Raw genomic sequence first — 14,587 nt, 5'->3', positions numbered from 1 at the left:
TTAATTCAAAGGGAGAGATTTGTGGGGTTTCATAAGCGTCAATGTAGACCGAAGGCGAAAAAGCTTTTTCCGGTTCAACGATGCCGCTCTCAAATTTGTCTAGATGCATATTTTGATGAGGTATTATGACATCATTACTTTCATTTCCCGTGTAAACAGTCTCAGGCTGCGGGAGACCCATTACCGTCTGTGACAAATAGACTAGGGAAGGCACTGTGCCTTTCAACTGTCGACTGGTTTCCAGTCTATCCATATTTATAATTGACCCAGTTGAATCATTCGGCGCAGACAATTCCACCAGGCTTACCTCCTTGTTTAGCCTCTGGGGTGGCTTCCTTCGATGTAACAGTGATTTTTGCCGAGTCTGCGGTCCCTCCTTCAATATCGTATTCACCATTTTGTATTGTATTATGGCTTCAGCTCAGCCCGCTACCAGAATGTGATAGCGTGCAATCGGACGTGCAGCGGACTGCAGCAGACTGAACTCGTCTCCGAACTCTGCGCCGCGCTCCGCGCTGACACACAGCTTTTGTAGGCAGGTCCTCTGCCTTAAAGGAACAGAGTCCGTCGCAGCAGCTCCTCACAGGGGCTCAGACACCGGGTTCTGCAGCAGACTGAACTCGTCTCCGAACTCCGCGCCACGCTCCGCGCTGACACACAGCTTTTGTAGGCAGGTCCTCTGCCTTAAAGGAACAGAGTCCGTCGCAGCAGCTCCTCACAGGGGCTCAGACACCGGGTTCTGCAGCAGACTGAACTCGTCTCCGAACTCCATTACATTTTGTGTAAAACTGACCATTTGTGGAGAATGCACCTCAAACCTCTTCTTTTGTTTTTTTGGATATCACTCGAAGCCAGTCTCCGATCATACTGAGGACAGCGGCAAAGTAGGCAAGGCCGACGAGGATCCAAAACCACACCAAGGGTTTGTACCACTCCCGATAATTGATGTTGGAATTCCCTCTTTTTATTTATTCATGTATGTATTAGTTTAATTCCTGAAAAATTATATATATATTGGCATAAAGTCACGGCAAAGCCGTGTAATTATTAGCACGCCAAATTCCAGCAAAGTAACGGAGTAGGAGTAAAACAACTCCTTTATTTTAGAAAAATGCACATTCAAAGAAGGACGCCATGTGTTTCACACCGAACCTGGTGATTGTTCACAAATTATTGGTGGGAGGGTGCTCAGGTAGAGATTGAACAGGAGGGCGGATAGACATGCTCCTTGAGGGACTCCCGTGTCGACTGGTCGGGCTTGGGAGGTAAAGCTGGAGAGTGTCGTTATTTGGTGCCTGTCTTTGAGGAATGAAGCTAGCCATTTAAGGGCGGTTCCATGAATTCCTAGGGAGTGGAGTCGGTCTAGGAGAATTGAGTGATTGATCGTGTCAAAGGCGGCCGATAGGTCGAGGAGAATTAGTGCGGCGCATCCCGCGGTGTCTGCTGTCATTTTAAGGTCATCCCAGATCGAGGTTAGGGTCGTTTCAGTTCCGTGACGTGATCTAAAACCTGATTGGACGGGGTCTAGGAGGTTGCTGGTTTCGACAAAGGCATTTAGTTGGGAGTAGGCGGTTCGATCAATGAGTTTGGCGAGGAACCTGGTGTTTGAGATTGGGCGGTAATTTTTGGGCTCAAGAGGGTCGAGCGAGGGTTTTTTATTAAGAGGTTTGACATGCACCATTTTGAATGCGTCGGGAAAGATACCGGAGGAGAGGGAGGAATTTATGATACATCTTGCGTGTTCTCCTGCGCAGGTGGAGGCAAACATTTCTTTAAGGGTTGTGGCTGGGCAAGGGTCTAGTGGTGATCCAGATGGTTTGCGGGCAGATAGAAGTTTGAGAAACTGTTCTGATGATATTGGACTAAAGGATTCAAACGTTGGTTGAGTAGGGTTTGCGGCTGCTGATGGGCTGGCCGGTACGGGCGGAGGAATTCCCGGTGGCTGTAGTTTAGCCAGTTTGGTGTTTAGAGTTTTTGTTCTTTCGATAGCCGTGTTGTAAAAGTGGAGGGAGAGTGAGTCGCACAGTGATTGTGAGGCGGTCCGGACGGTTGTATTACAAGCTGGATTGGTGAATTCTGAGATGATTTTGTGGAGTTCTTTGCTTGGGTTTTTGCAGTTTAGGATTCAGGAGTTGTAGTGGTTTTTTTTTGCTTTCCGGATTTCGGCCTTGTATTGATATAGGTGCCCGGCCAAGGTGGTCTTGCTCTCGTGGGTTTTCTCTTTCTACCATTTGCGTTCTAGGCATTTGTAAAGTCGTTTAGTGGTCTTCAGCTCAGGAGTGAACCATCTGGGGAAAGGGCCACGGCGGGTTGATGGTTTGCATGGGGTGGTGAGTCGCAGGAGGGATGCGTTGAGCCATGAGTCAAAGGCCTCAGGGGTTAGTTGGTTGTTGTGATGGCAGGTGGGTGGTGGAGATTGGAGCAAGATTTTATATTGGATCAGCCGCCTCCAGGATGACACATTTACTTCCCTTGCTACCACCATGGCCTCCACCCATTCTTCACTCTTGAGGGGGCCCCTAGTCCACTTGCCATTTTTCTTTCAGGTTTGCCAAGGGGCATGCTGAAAGGTTGTTGATGGCCTGATATAGAACAGTTATCCACCGTTTTGGGTAGTGCCCCTGTGAACAAATTGACCTTTTGGGACTGTGATCCGGGAGGTCAAGATCTGCCCCCAAACTGTCCTGCTACCGCATGTGTTAGGTGTGTGCATGTGTAGGCCTCTCCCCAGCCCAGGCTGTGCTTATCCCTCAGCCCCTGGAAGGCTAACATAGTGTTCTGTTCGATCACATCCCCCCTTGATATCCCTGCACTCACCCACCTTGGTTGGCATTCCACCTTCTTGATCTCCCCCAGTGCCAGATTGTCCCATAAGGGCTGAAATCGTGTGATTCTCCCTTCCCATCCCATTGCCTTTGTAGCTGCTCCCCGGATGTGCACTATCCTTTGCCCTGCTGGGAGTAATCGCCTCCATCCCGAGCTCCCATACAGCACCTGCAGTGGGTCTGTCCCATTCATTGAATCCAGTTCCAGCCTTGTGTGTGGGAGTTGCCCACCCACATAAAGCCACTAGTTCGCTACTATCAGCTGGGCTGCCCAATATTATTACCTAATGTCAGGTAGCCCGACCCCTCCCTCCCATACCGACCTGTTCAGAGTACACGACGCGATGCAGGTTTCCTATTCCCCCATATCACCGCCTGATCAGCGCGTTAATGACAACAAATTGTTTATTTGAGAGCCATACCGGGGTGTTCTGCAGTACGTAAAATAGACGGGGAAGTGCTAGAATCTTTAATAGATTCACCTCCCCCAGTATGGTCAATGGGAGGGTGGCCCAATGCCTGGCGTCTTCTCGTGGTCTATTGACTACTAGGTCGATATTGCATTTCAAGAAAGTCCTTGGGTCCAACATCACAGATATTCCTAAGTATTTAAAACCTTCTGCCGCCACCTTCAGGGGGAAGCCCCTCGGTATGGCCTCTAGCCCCACCCTTAACCGGCATAATGACAGATTTCAACCAGTTAATCATTAACCCTTAATACCATTGGAGCCCTCCCAGCACCTCAATAGTTCTCGGGCACGATCTTCCCGGATCCCGCAAATACACTAGCAGGTCATCCGCATATAAGGAGATTTTATCCCCCCCACCAGTCCGTACAAACCCTCAGATCGATTGTTCAGCTCTGATAACCTGTGCCAGAGGCTCTATTGATTTGAGGAACAACAGGGGTGACAATGAGCACCCCTGCCCGTTACCCCTCTGCAAAGCGAACAGGCGGGATCCGTGACTATAGACCCAGACCCGGGCCATTGGCTGCATATAGAGCAGTCTCACCCAGCTCATGTAGTGAGGTCCTATCCCCATTTTGCCATTATCGACTTGAAGGCTTTCTCTGAGTCTGGTGACATGACCACATGGGGCCCCTCCAGAGAATCAGAGAGCGCTATCGCATTATGGAGCCTTCTTAAGTTCATTCGGGTAGCCCTGCCCGGCCTGAAACCACATTGGTCCGGATGTATTAATTTGCTTATGAGCGGGAGCATTCTATTAGCTAAAACTTTGGCTAGGATTTTTGCCTCCACAATCAAAAGCGAGATTGATCGATATGAGGGGCACGCGTTCTGGGGTTTCCCCTTTTTATGAATTACTACTATACTGGCCATTCAAAGATCCTCCATGGTTGACCCTGTTCCTGGCTTTCCCGCAGTATTCCCAGCATGTGATCTCCCACATTGTCCCAGATGCATCTCCAGAATTCGGCTGGTAAACCATTGGGGCATGGTGATTTCCCTGCTTCCAGACCCTGCACAGCCCCCAGGAACTACTCTTTGGGTATGTCCGCCTCCAACCTCAACTGTTCCTGTTCTCCCAGTGACAGCTCGCCTATTTTGGATCAATTACCTATCTATGTCCAAGGTCGAGGGGACCAGAATTTCCACATACAGATTCTGGTAGTAATCTGCAAAAGCTTGGGCAATGGACCTCCCTTCCGTGTGTCCCCCCCATCCCGATCCACAATGGCCTGAACCCATCTTGCCCTTTCCTCCCTCCTTTCCAGCCATGTGAGCATACACCCCTCTTTATCCTCTGCCTTGGCCAGTGCCCTCTTGGTTTCCACTGAGGGTGCCTGGGCATCCCACACCACTGCCTCTACACATCTGTCTCTTTTTCTCATAGTTTGGCCCATCCCTCCCACTCATGTGCTCCTATTGTGAACTGGCTGTTCCCCTTATCACCGCTTTGTATGCTTCCCATAATGTGCCCCCCCTTTCCACCATCCCCATGTTCAGGGTGAAGTATTCCTCTGTTCCCCTCCGAATGGCTTCCCTGATCGCTTTGCTCCCCAGGTGGTAAGCATTCAACCTCCATTCCCTCTCCCTGGTTCTCTCTCCCCCCCAACATATCAGGAGTGGGGCATGGTCGGATAATCCCCTGGGTAGATACCGTGCCTCCACCACCCCGCCCAGTGCCGTACAGGGCCCTACCATGTAGTCTAGCCTCAACCGAGAATCATGGGTTCCGGAGTGGTAAGAAAATTGTATCTGGTCAGGGTGCCTGTCCCTCCAAGCATCTTGTACCCCGGTCGTAGCTAGAAAGAAAGCTAATTTGGTACGCCCCTTGCCCCAGGGACACATTGTTCCCCTGGACCATTGGTCCATACCCCTATCCAAGATGTCATTGTAATCACCCCCCTCAGTGGGAATTCTGCCCCGTAGGTCACTAACAGCGATTGAAATTCTGTTAGGAGGTCTGCTTGCAATGGCAGAGGTGCGTAAGTGCTAATAATGAGAACTGTTGCCCCCAAAGGACCCCTGTGATTCTCACATACTGTCCCCCTCAATACCTAACCACTTTGTTGACCTGCAGGGGTGCAAAATTGTGCACCAGGATTGCCACCCCATGTAACCTCCTGTGATAACCTGCTTGTTCCACCACATTATACTGCCCTCCGGGATTGCCAGGTACACCAGAACGCACCATTCTGACCACAGTCGTTCCACATTGTGCTCCAAACTTGAAACTCCCCTCATTCGCTCAACCCCCCCACTTCCTTATGAAAACCCCCAACCCATACTTCTGCCCAATCAGACAATCAGAAGCATCTGTCGCCCCTCTAACTGTTAACAAAACCTCTCCTCAACCATAGGAGACCCTGAGGTCCCATCCACTCCTGGACCCACTTCTCCAAGAACAACTACATGGAGGGGCCGTCCGTCCTCTCTGGCAGGCCACTCAGACATATGTTACTCCAGTGGGATTGCCCCCCTGCATCGTCCATCCGGTTTTCCAGGATTGCAGCCTTTCCAGTATAGCTTTGGTGTCGTTCTTACCTCTTGTTATCACATTCAAGATGTCCTGTGTTGAGCTTGACACCTTGTCCTTTCTGCCATTATTCTCCCCCATGGTCTCTGGCAAAGCCCACCCCCGCTGCTCCCCAAGTGGTGTACGTGTCCATCCTGGTCTGGCTTCTTGGCTTATGCACTTCGTCATCTCAGTGAATGCTTCTGACGCCTCTGCTCGCTGTTGTGATGTTATGTTCCGGTGGCTCTGGGCACCCCCTACACCCACTCTGGCCCTTCACTCTCGACTCAGCGATGGGTCCAGCCAGCCACGTGAGGCGCCTTTTACTGGATGTAGAAGCAAGAGGTAAAAGGGGGCCTCCATGCGCTCTCACTCCTGGCTTTGGTGGGGGACCCACTACCTTGGGCCACTGCTCTGCAATGACAGACTCACCATCAGTCAGGCTTCATCACCCCCACCGGCATCCAGAGTGGCACCTAGCACTATCACCAGCTGCCCGAAGATGTCAGAGCACAACACACTTTACTTGGGCACTGCGGCTGCCTATCAATGGCCTACGGTATCTGTTTGTTTAATGTAGTTTCATCACCCCTTCGGGCTGCTCCCTTACACTGTGATCCCTGGTGTGATAAGTGGGCCCCTTTCAAGCAGGGTGCAGACTTTATTCTGTAGGTCCTGGGGCTGTCTTCCTCGCCACAGCCCCGGGACACCAGCTGTGGAGCGCAGCGTTTCCCAGTGTTCAGCCCGCTCCCTCTCTCACCGCTGGGGGCTCCCAGTTTAGCACTGCCCCTCCGGGCTGTGCGCCTACACTGCTGTCACTCGCCTGCTGGGTGGGAGGGGGGGCAGGCAGAACGCTGGCTCTTGCAGCCCTGTTGCACTGGCTCTCTCACTCTCTGCACCGGTTTTCCCTCTTGGGAGAGCTACACTCTGGGTGGGGGGAGTGGGAGTCTTCCCTATCTGTGCTACTTGTTCTGGCCGCAAATCCAACCCTGATTGAGTCACTAGCAGGTCTGCTGCTCTCCGGTGTGCCTCCCGGTGTGGGTCTCCGTTCTCGGCGGTGCCGCCTCGATTCTCTCAAGCCGCCGGCAGTGCGCTCTACTTCGCCCGCTCCAGCTTTGGTCAGCCGCAATTGCTGGCTCACGCGGCCTCCTCAGTTTCACTACGTCAGATATCTATACCTTCTCAGCTGCACAGCCATTCCAAACTGCTAACAGATGTGCCCCTCGCCTTCCCACTGTGTTGTTACCAAACTAGGGGTTTGGGATCCGTTGATTCTGCCGATTTGCGACCCTTCAGCGTGGTTTCAGGGCAGAGCGATGTGGAGGAAAACTACTCCATGCTCTGTGCCACACCGCCACCTCAGATGCTACATCTTTGGTCCTGGTGAGGGGCAAAAGGACTACCACGCTTTTGACAAGCTGACAGAGGCGCCACCTGCTGGATTTGTTCCAAAGCAGTCACTTGAGACTGCCCCTCTCAAATACTGGTTGTTGTACTCATAAAGCATAAAGGGGGGGTATTTAAACATAGATGAAGGAGGAGGTGGAGGAGGGGCAAACATGTTCCCATGACACCTCTCTGTGCTGGCACAGGTCAATTGGCTGCCCTGGAGCGTTGTCCATGGAGAGGGACCAGGAACTGCAAAGGTAAGTACCCTTGCTCTGTTGCCCACCCCAGACTCCCCTCCTCTCGACACCTAATCTGCGCCCCCTAGCTTGGCTGGCATTAACCTTGAATGCCAGCATACATAGAACCTCAAATGGAGCATTTGGATACATTGACAGCTCGCTGGCTACTGCCAAGTGCTGACAGCAGGTAAACCTTTGTTCTGTTAAAAGGTGTCTTTCACTTTTCTGAAAGCAGGCGTTTTCAAATGATAAGTATTCTTGTGTGTCTAGACTGGGCTACATTGGAGCCAGTTTGGATATGTTTTCTTACTATGGCATTGCATTTTTAATGGCAAAGCCAACAGAACTATGTTAAGTGGGGCTACTGGCATACTGGCAGGGCCAGCTTGAGCATATTTTCTTATAGTATCTTTACTGGAATGAAAGCCAGCATGAGTATGTTCTTATATGGGAACACGGCACATATGTGTGCAGCCACCATGGATCACACACAACTGCTAGCGAGGAATGCGGGCTTGTGGCAGACCTTGGCTCATTATGTTGGCTCAGTCTCCATGTGGCCTTCAGCCAAAATGGAGGAAACAAATGAGGGTCTCTCTCTCAGCGTTATTTGACACAGTCAATATGTGAGTACTGTCTAACAAATGAAAATGCTTCAGAAAACTTGCAACACCTGTAAATATATATAATCTGCTACAATCTATTTATTTTTATTTTTTGCGGGATGACTGTAGATTTGCTTGGTTCTGGCTCAGTTTCTAAACGTTGAATTTGTTGACACACCTTCTTTCATTTCATGCAACCGCCACATGTATTTTTTTTTCCATTGCACGGTATTATTTGGCCTTGGATGTATGCTTACATTTACTATAATTTGGTAATATGGCCTATACACACTGATATTAAAGCTGCCTATGATGATCTATTCTTCTATGAATTGTATATAATATTACAGTGATATCGTAACCATATTTTCTTAGTGTATTGAGGAGCAATGATATGTGATGCCACTTCCTGTTTTGTCAAGGGGTGAAAGGTTGTGTGCCATCATTACCTGTGTTGTCACTTGGGGGTGGGGTTGAATGGTACCACTTCCTGTGATGTCATCCAAGGTCAAGGGTCATGTGATATAACTTCAGCTACCCCTGGCATTTTGGTGAAATTACGTTCCTGAATGTCATCTGGCAAGGGTGTAGAAGCCCTGCATAGTATATTCTTTCACTACAGTGCAGAGGGTGCCTTTACCTCTGTACCTCTGTCCCAAAACCACATACCTGTGAGAGTAACTTACCTGGTAGCAGTTGTAAACTTCAAATATAAGCCATACTTGTATGGTGGCTAGTATTCCTCATATTTATTAAAGCCACATCTGGTTGGTGTCATTCATGTATCAACACTGTGAGCTCAGGCCTGCTGTGGACAGGCTATGTGTATCCCCTCAATGGGCTGTCTCTGCTGCACCCAACAAGATTGGAGCCCCGGGGCTGCCTCTCTTTGATCCTATTTGAGGTTGGATAGTACCTGTTTCCAGCAAGACAGCCCCTCAGCAGGAGCTGGCCCGAGAAACAGGAATCAAAGGGCACACTCATCAAAAAAGGACCAGCCTCGCACTGGGGTATTGCATACCAAAGGGCCTTTGATGCTGTGGGTAAGGGAAGGGGAGAGGTTAGTGGAGACAGAAGGAGCACAGCACAAGTGGGGAAAGGTTGCACCATCTTCTTTCTCTCTGTACTGCTCCTTCCTTCCTGTCTCCTCCACTTCCTTTAGCACAAAGCATTTTGGGTATGATATCAGAAGGCAAAGACCACTCATCTCAAAGGCAGGAATTTGACCCCTTAAATCAGGCTTCCAATCACCTATTGACTTTTGCTTATAAAAGAGGAGCCCCCCCACTCCTTCTTTCATTCATCTCTGGACTTCATTTCTTCAATAATAATTTATTGGATACTGCTGGGAGAGCAGTCCTTTCCAAAGTCCTCCAGTTGTGAGGTGAAGTATGTTGATCCAGGGTAGAGGTAATCTCTGCTCCCTAACAAACCCAGAGGCACAAAGTGCTTGACCTGCTGCTGGAGCAAGACTTGCTTCTGTGCCAGCTACATTCATACCCATAATCCCACGGGTGGTTAAGGACTGCTGCAGGTGTTTGCCAGCCTCCCCCGTGTTTGAGAGAATGAGAACAAGGACCTGTCTTGTCCCTGAGCCTCTTAACTGTGACTCACAGCGACCTTAGAGCCAGATCAGCCAGGATGCCTTTGTTTTTCACAGTCAAGAAGCTTCAAGCCTTGTTTCAAGTCTGTTCACTATATCCAGAGCACCAGGGCCTACTGGTGCTGCTTGTGGCAGACCCCTTTTCATTACCCAAAGTGCTTCATCTTTTCCATCTCTTGAATATTCTGTGCTCTTTCCACAGTCGTGGGTTGTTGTAGTGTATTTTATTTAGTTGTTTTTGCATATGGTATGTTTAATTAAAGTCATATTTTTATAGAACCTTGATTGGACCTTAATTTATGCTGGACTGTTGCACTTTGCTTTTTGGATTGCAGTTTCACATTCACACCCCTCTTGAGAGTATAGCCTGCCCTTAGCACATGTTACCACAAAAGGCAAAGGAGCTTTATCTTTTAACTGTGCCTGTGTCAGCTTTATGATTGGGACAACTCTGAGGGCTGAGAAGGGGGTTTAGCTACTACTCATCCTTGAGCTCCTGCCAGGCAAAAGTAATTTCCTCACAGACGCAGTGAAGGGGACGAGAGTACTGGGAGAACAAGACAAACTTATCTCTGACCTTAGAGAAGGAAGGGGTGAAGAGGTAAGAGACTTGACCCTAGAAGAGGGCATGTCTAACAGTAGGGGAGAGCCCCTGCAATTCAGAAGAGGGGTATGATATAGTGAAGAGCGAGAGAGAGTGAGCAGGGTAACATGTGGAGGGTTGACCAAGGAACCGTATCCTTGTGTTAAAGAACAGAGGGGGAGAGCCCCTTGGCCCTGGAAAGCCCTAGTGAAGGTGAGGACTTCAGGACACTTGAAAAAGGGAGGAAGCCCTGAACGTCAAGAGAGAGGATAGGTTTTGCGATCCCCAGAAGAAGTGATAAAGACTGGATGCTAGGGTAACCTAAACAGGAGAACTTCCTGTCAGAAACTTTCTGCCCTTCATTTATAATCCTGCGTTCAGGGACTACCTTTCCCAAGAAACTTTATGTTACAGCTATCCTAAAACAAATTCCATGCAATAGTCATAGGCTTTAAGTGTGTTTAATAAAAACCTTTACGCTTAGTAGTTATGTGTTCCTTCGGCCATGTGACATGTTGTGTTATCCATGGGATCAAAGAACCTGATACAAAGTTCGGCCCATAGCCCCAAATATTTTTTGTTTCCCTTCCCATAAAGACATGAGATCAGGTCAGGTATACCCACCTCTTTTATGCTTCCCACTGAAAGCTTAAATGATCTTTCCCAGGCCCAGCAATGGATATGCCTTGAGGATACTTTGGTCTCAGGTGGATACCTCTGGGTATTAAGCACGTTATAAATAGCCCATCATATCATATCAAGAGAGAAACCTAGACTAATGGGAATTTATTTTCACCTCCTGACCCCAATCTCCCAGACCCCAACACCTGGCTTACCCTTGAAGAATGTTTACAGCATGCGCAGTGTGTAAGAATACTGGAAACCAGGGAGAGATACGGTTTCAATGGAAACTTACTTGAATGCTGAATTTCCCCTAATGTCTGTAGGTACATCATGCCTTCAAATGACACCACTTTTAATAGACATTTTGAGGTGTCCGGTATATAAGTGTCTACAGACCATCTGTTCCCTCTGTACAATTATCCTCCACCCAGCAGAAGATTAAGAAAGGAGATATTATCACCCAATTGTAGTATGACACAAGAGTTGAACAAAGAGCAACAACAAGACAAGCTGAGAGGAGAAAACGCTCTCTTCAGAAGGTCACCAAACCATAAGAGAGACTGTAAGGTCCCCAGGTCCAGCTAATGGAAAAGAACCAGGACAATTCTGGGCATCTCGTAGAGAAGAGATAAAAGGAAATTCAAATGTTTCAGAATATCTATCACGATTAGAGAAAGTCGTTAACCCAGGCCATCAGAGTTCAGGTGATTGAAAATAATATGGGAAGATTCCTGCACCTAGATGAGGAAGCACAGCAGCTGGATTTCCCAGAGCAGATGAAACGTCTTACAGTAAAGAAGGAAGAAGAATCACCTAGCCCAGAAAACACCAACCCATGAGCACAAGAGGCATCTGAAAGTGATTTGACAGTGAACAATTCAGAGGATCAGCCTCCAGCGCCCCTGGGGGAGATTTATTACCAGATTGCTGCCATAGGTGATGGTCAGAGAACAGAAGTTTATGACACTAATCACCTACCCAATTAAATGCAACAAGGTGTTCTTATGAGTTAACTGATTCAGAATATGAAATGGATCTAAACCCAGAAGATCTCATAGAAATCCTCGAACAAGCAGGGGAGTTTGCTCCACATCACCTTCTCTCTATCCGATCCTATTCTCCAACTAACATCTATGCTAGAAAAATATAAGAACTCTCATACGAGGGGGAGAATATCATCAAGATATGCCACCCATAGAACACTGTAGAATCTGTCAAGACCACCAAAGATGTCAGGAAAGTGGAAGCCATAACGCTGACAAAATGATGCAAGACACCAGGAAAACCCAAAACAAAAAGAATGGTTCAAAGAAGTAAACATCCAGATATGAAAACGGGCCCTCTGACAAGACCCAAAGATTTCAAGTACAAGAGAATGTATATTTGCAGAACATAATCAGCAGGTTAAATTCTGGAACCCAAGAGAATGCTGTTCAACCATAAATCATAATCCCAGAGACTATGCTGGGTAAAACCAAAGTACGGACCATCTGCATTAATGGCTGTAAGGAATCTCATCACATGGCCAAGGTGTCAGTGGAAAAGGGGAAAAAATCATGTGAGGTGAAGGTGAGTAATCCTGGGGTTACCATAAAACCTGTTATTGGGAACAGATTTTCCTGAATTCAACTAGTGGTTGGGTTGTGGGTGCCAGACAAAGCCTTGAAAGAGAAGATCCAACTAATAACAAACCCAGGCTATCAGGAAAAACCTCCCATTCAGGTAAACTGGTATTTAGTCAACCTACTAGGAAATCAAGGAAATGCACATATTTTTTAAGAAGATATAGTGACAATCCTCTAAAGTAGGACTAGCTAGAGGGAGCCAGAGAGAAATAATCTGAATATGTGACGAAGTCACACGCCAACATTGCATCCAGTCCCTGGTTCGCCTGAGTGTAGAACTGACAGAGCCAACCCTGAACTACTCACAAACCCATTGAAAGAACAACTGATTCGAAACTACGGTATCACATCAAAAAAACGGGGAAAAAAAGAATGTACGTTTACTGCGCGTTCAGCAGTAACGAAAATATTGAATACCATTATACCGAGCAAGGGGAGCTGGGGTTGCGGGGGGTATCCGCGGCTTCCCAACTATGGCGTAATGTGCTTTGGGGGTTGCAACGGGTGTCCCTCACAGTCACAAGGCAGGGATTGGGGCAGTTACACATAGATGTGCGATCTATGTGATCACTACGCTGCTAAATTTACGCATTCAGAATTTCTGTTTGCAGTATTTATGGCCACGCAGTAATCACATAGATCTGAAACTACCACGTCCCAAAGAAAGAGGGTATTACGGTCTACATTTCCCAAGGCGCATAGCTTTAATTATCAAAACCCGTAGCAGAATACACAGTGTCTTTCAGGGATTCAGCGAAAGGCAAGCTATGGGGAAACACTAACACATCCACAGAGAACCCTTAGTCAACAGGTGCGGATTCTTGAAGCGAAAAACCTAACACATGCCAAAAACCATCTCCTCCAGCAGCGGTGCTACTGCTGCAGCAGCATCGAAAAAGATAAATACTTCCTTCCCCTTTCCTAAAAGGAAACGTTTTTCCACAGGTGGAAACTTACTATAGGATTTTCTGTCCATTGAGATCACTGTTTAACCAGAAAAAATCTACAAAACAAACATCTATGCAATGGGCCAGCCAGGAGGCAAGGACGGAGCAGAGGCGCATACAAGCCCCAGCTCCTGCACTTGGAAACAAACTGAAAGAAATCCAAGATTCTGTCAATTCCTTTAAAGACTTCCTACCCCTGGCTTGAAACATTAAGCCAATTAACCAATCAATTCAAAAGTTTCCCTCATCCAATGGGAGAACAGAGTGCTTTATAACTGAGGCTAAGTAAAACAGGCAGTGCCTTTTGGGGGGGGAGTTGAGGAGAAGAGATTGCTGAGGAAGCGGGAGAGCACCAGAGGAGGGGAGCCCCTTGAGCCCAGAAGAGGTGTGCTCCAGTGTGGGGGGGAGGAGCCCCCTGAAGCCCAAAAGAAGGGTGTGCTCCAGTAAGAGGGAGAGGAGTACTCTGATCCCCAGAAGAAAGGTTCGCTCCAGTAAGGTGAGAAGAGACCCCCTGAACCACAGAAGAGGGGTCTGCTCCAGTGAGGGAGAGAAGAGCTTATGCTGGACACCAGAGTAGGGGTTTTCTCCAATGAGGGGGAGAAGAGTCCCCTGGACCACAGAAGTGGCAGTGGCTCTCTGAGGAAGAGAGCCTATGGGACCCCAGAAGAGGGGTAAGCTCCACTGAGGGGAAGAGAGCTCCTTAAGAACAAAAGAGAGAGTGAATTTGACCCTAGAGGAGGGGATGGCAACAGAAGAGGGAAGCCTCTGAATCCCGAAAAAGAGAGTAAGTAGAGCACTATATCCATGGATTTGGATTAGTGACAAGTGCACTGTATCCCTGGATGCGGATGGGTGAGAAGGGCACTACATACCTTAGTAAAAGAACAGAGAGTTGAGAGCCCCTTGGCCCCAGAAGAAGAGAAGAAGTGACAGAGAGAGAAGGAGAACACCCGTGAAGGGGAAGACTTTTGGGACACTTGGCCTTGTGGTTCCCAGATGAAATTATAAATACTGAATGCTAGAGCTACTTGAACAGGAGAGCCTCTGGTCTGTAACTTTCAGAATGCCTTTTTGTTTGTTGTTCTTCATTTTAATAACCCTTAGTTCAAGGACTATGTTTCCCAAGAAGATTTATCTCACATCCATCCTGAACCAATTTCCATGC

Source organism: Ambystoma mexicanum, chromosome 1q, assembly GCF_040938575.1.
Source record: "Ambystoma mexicanum isolate Mex_15411 chromosome 1q, UKY_AmexF1_1, whole genome shotgun sequence".
Taxonomy (NCBI): Eukaryota; Metazoa; Chordata; class Amphibia; order Caudata; family Ambystomatidae; genus Ambystoma; species Ambystoma mexicanum.
This window is presented reverse-complemented; position numbering follows the sequence as displayed.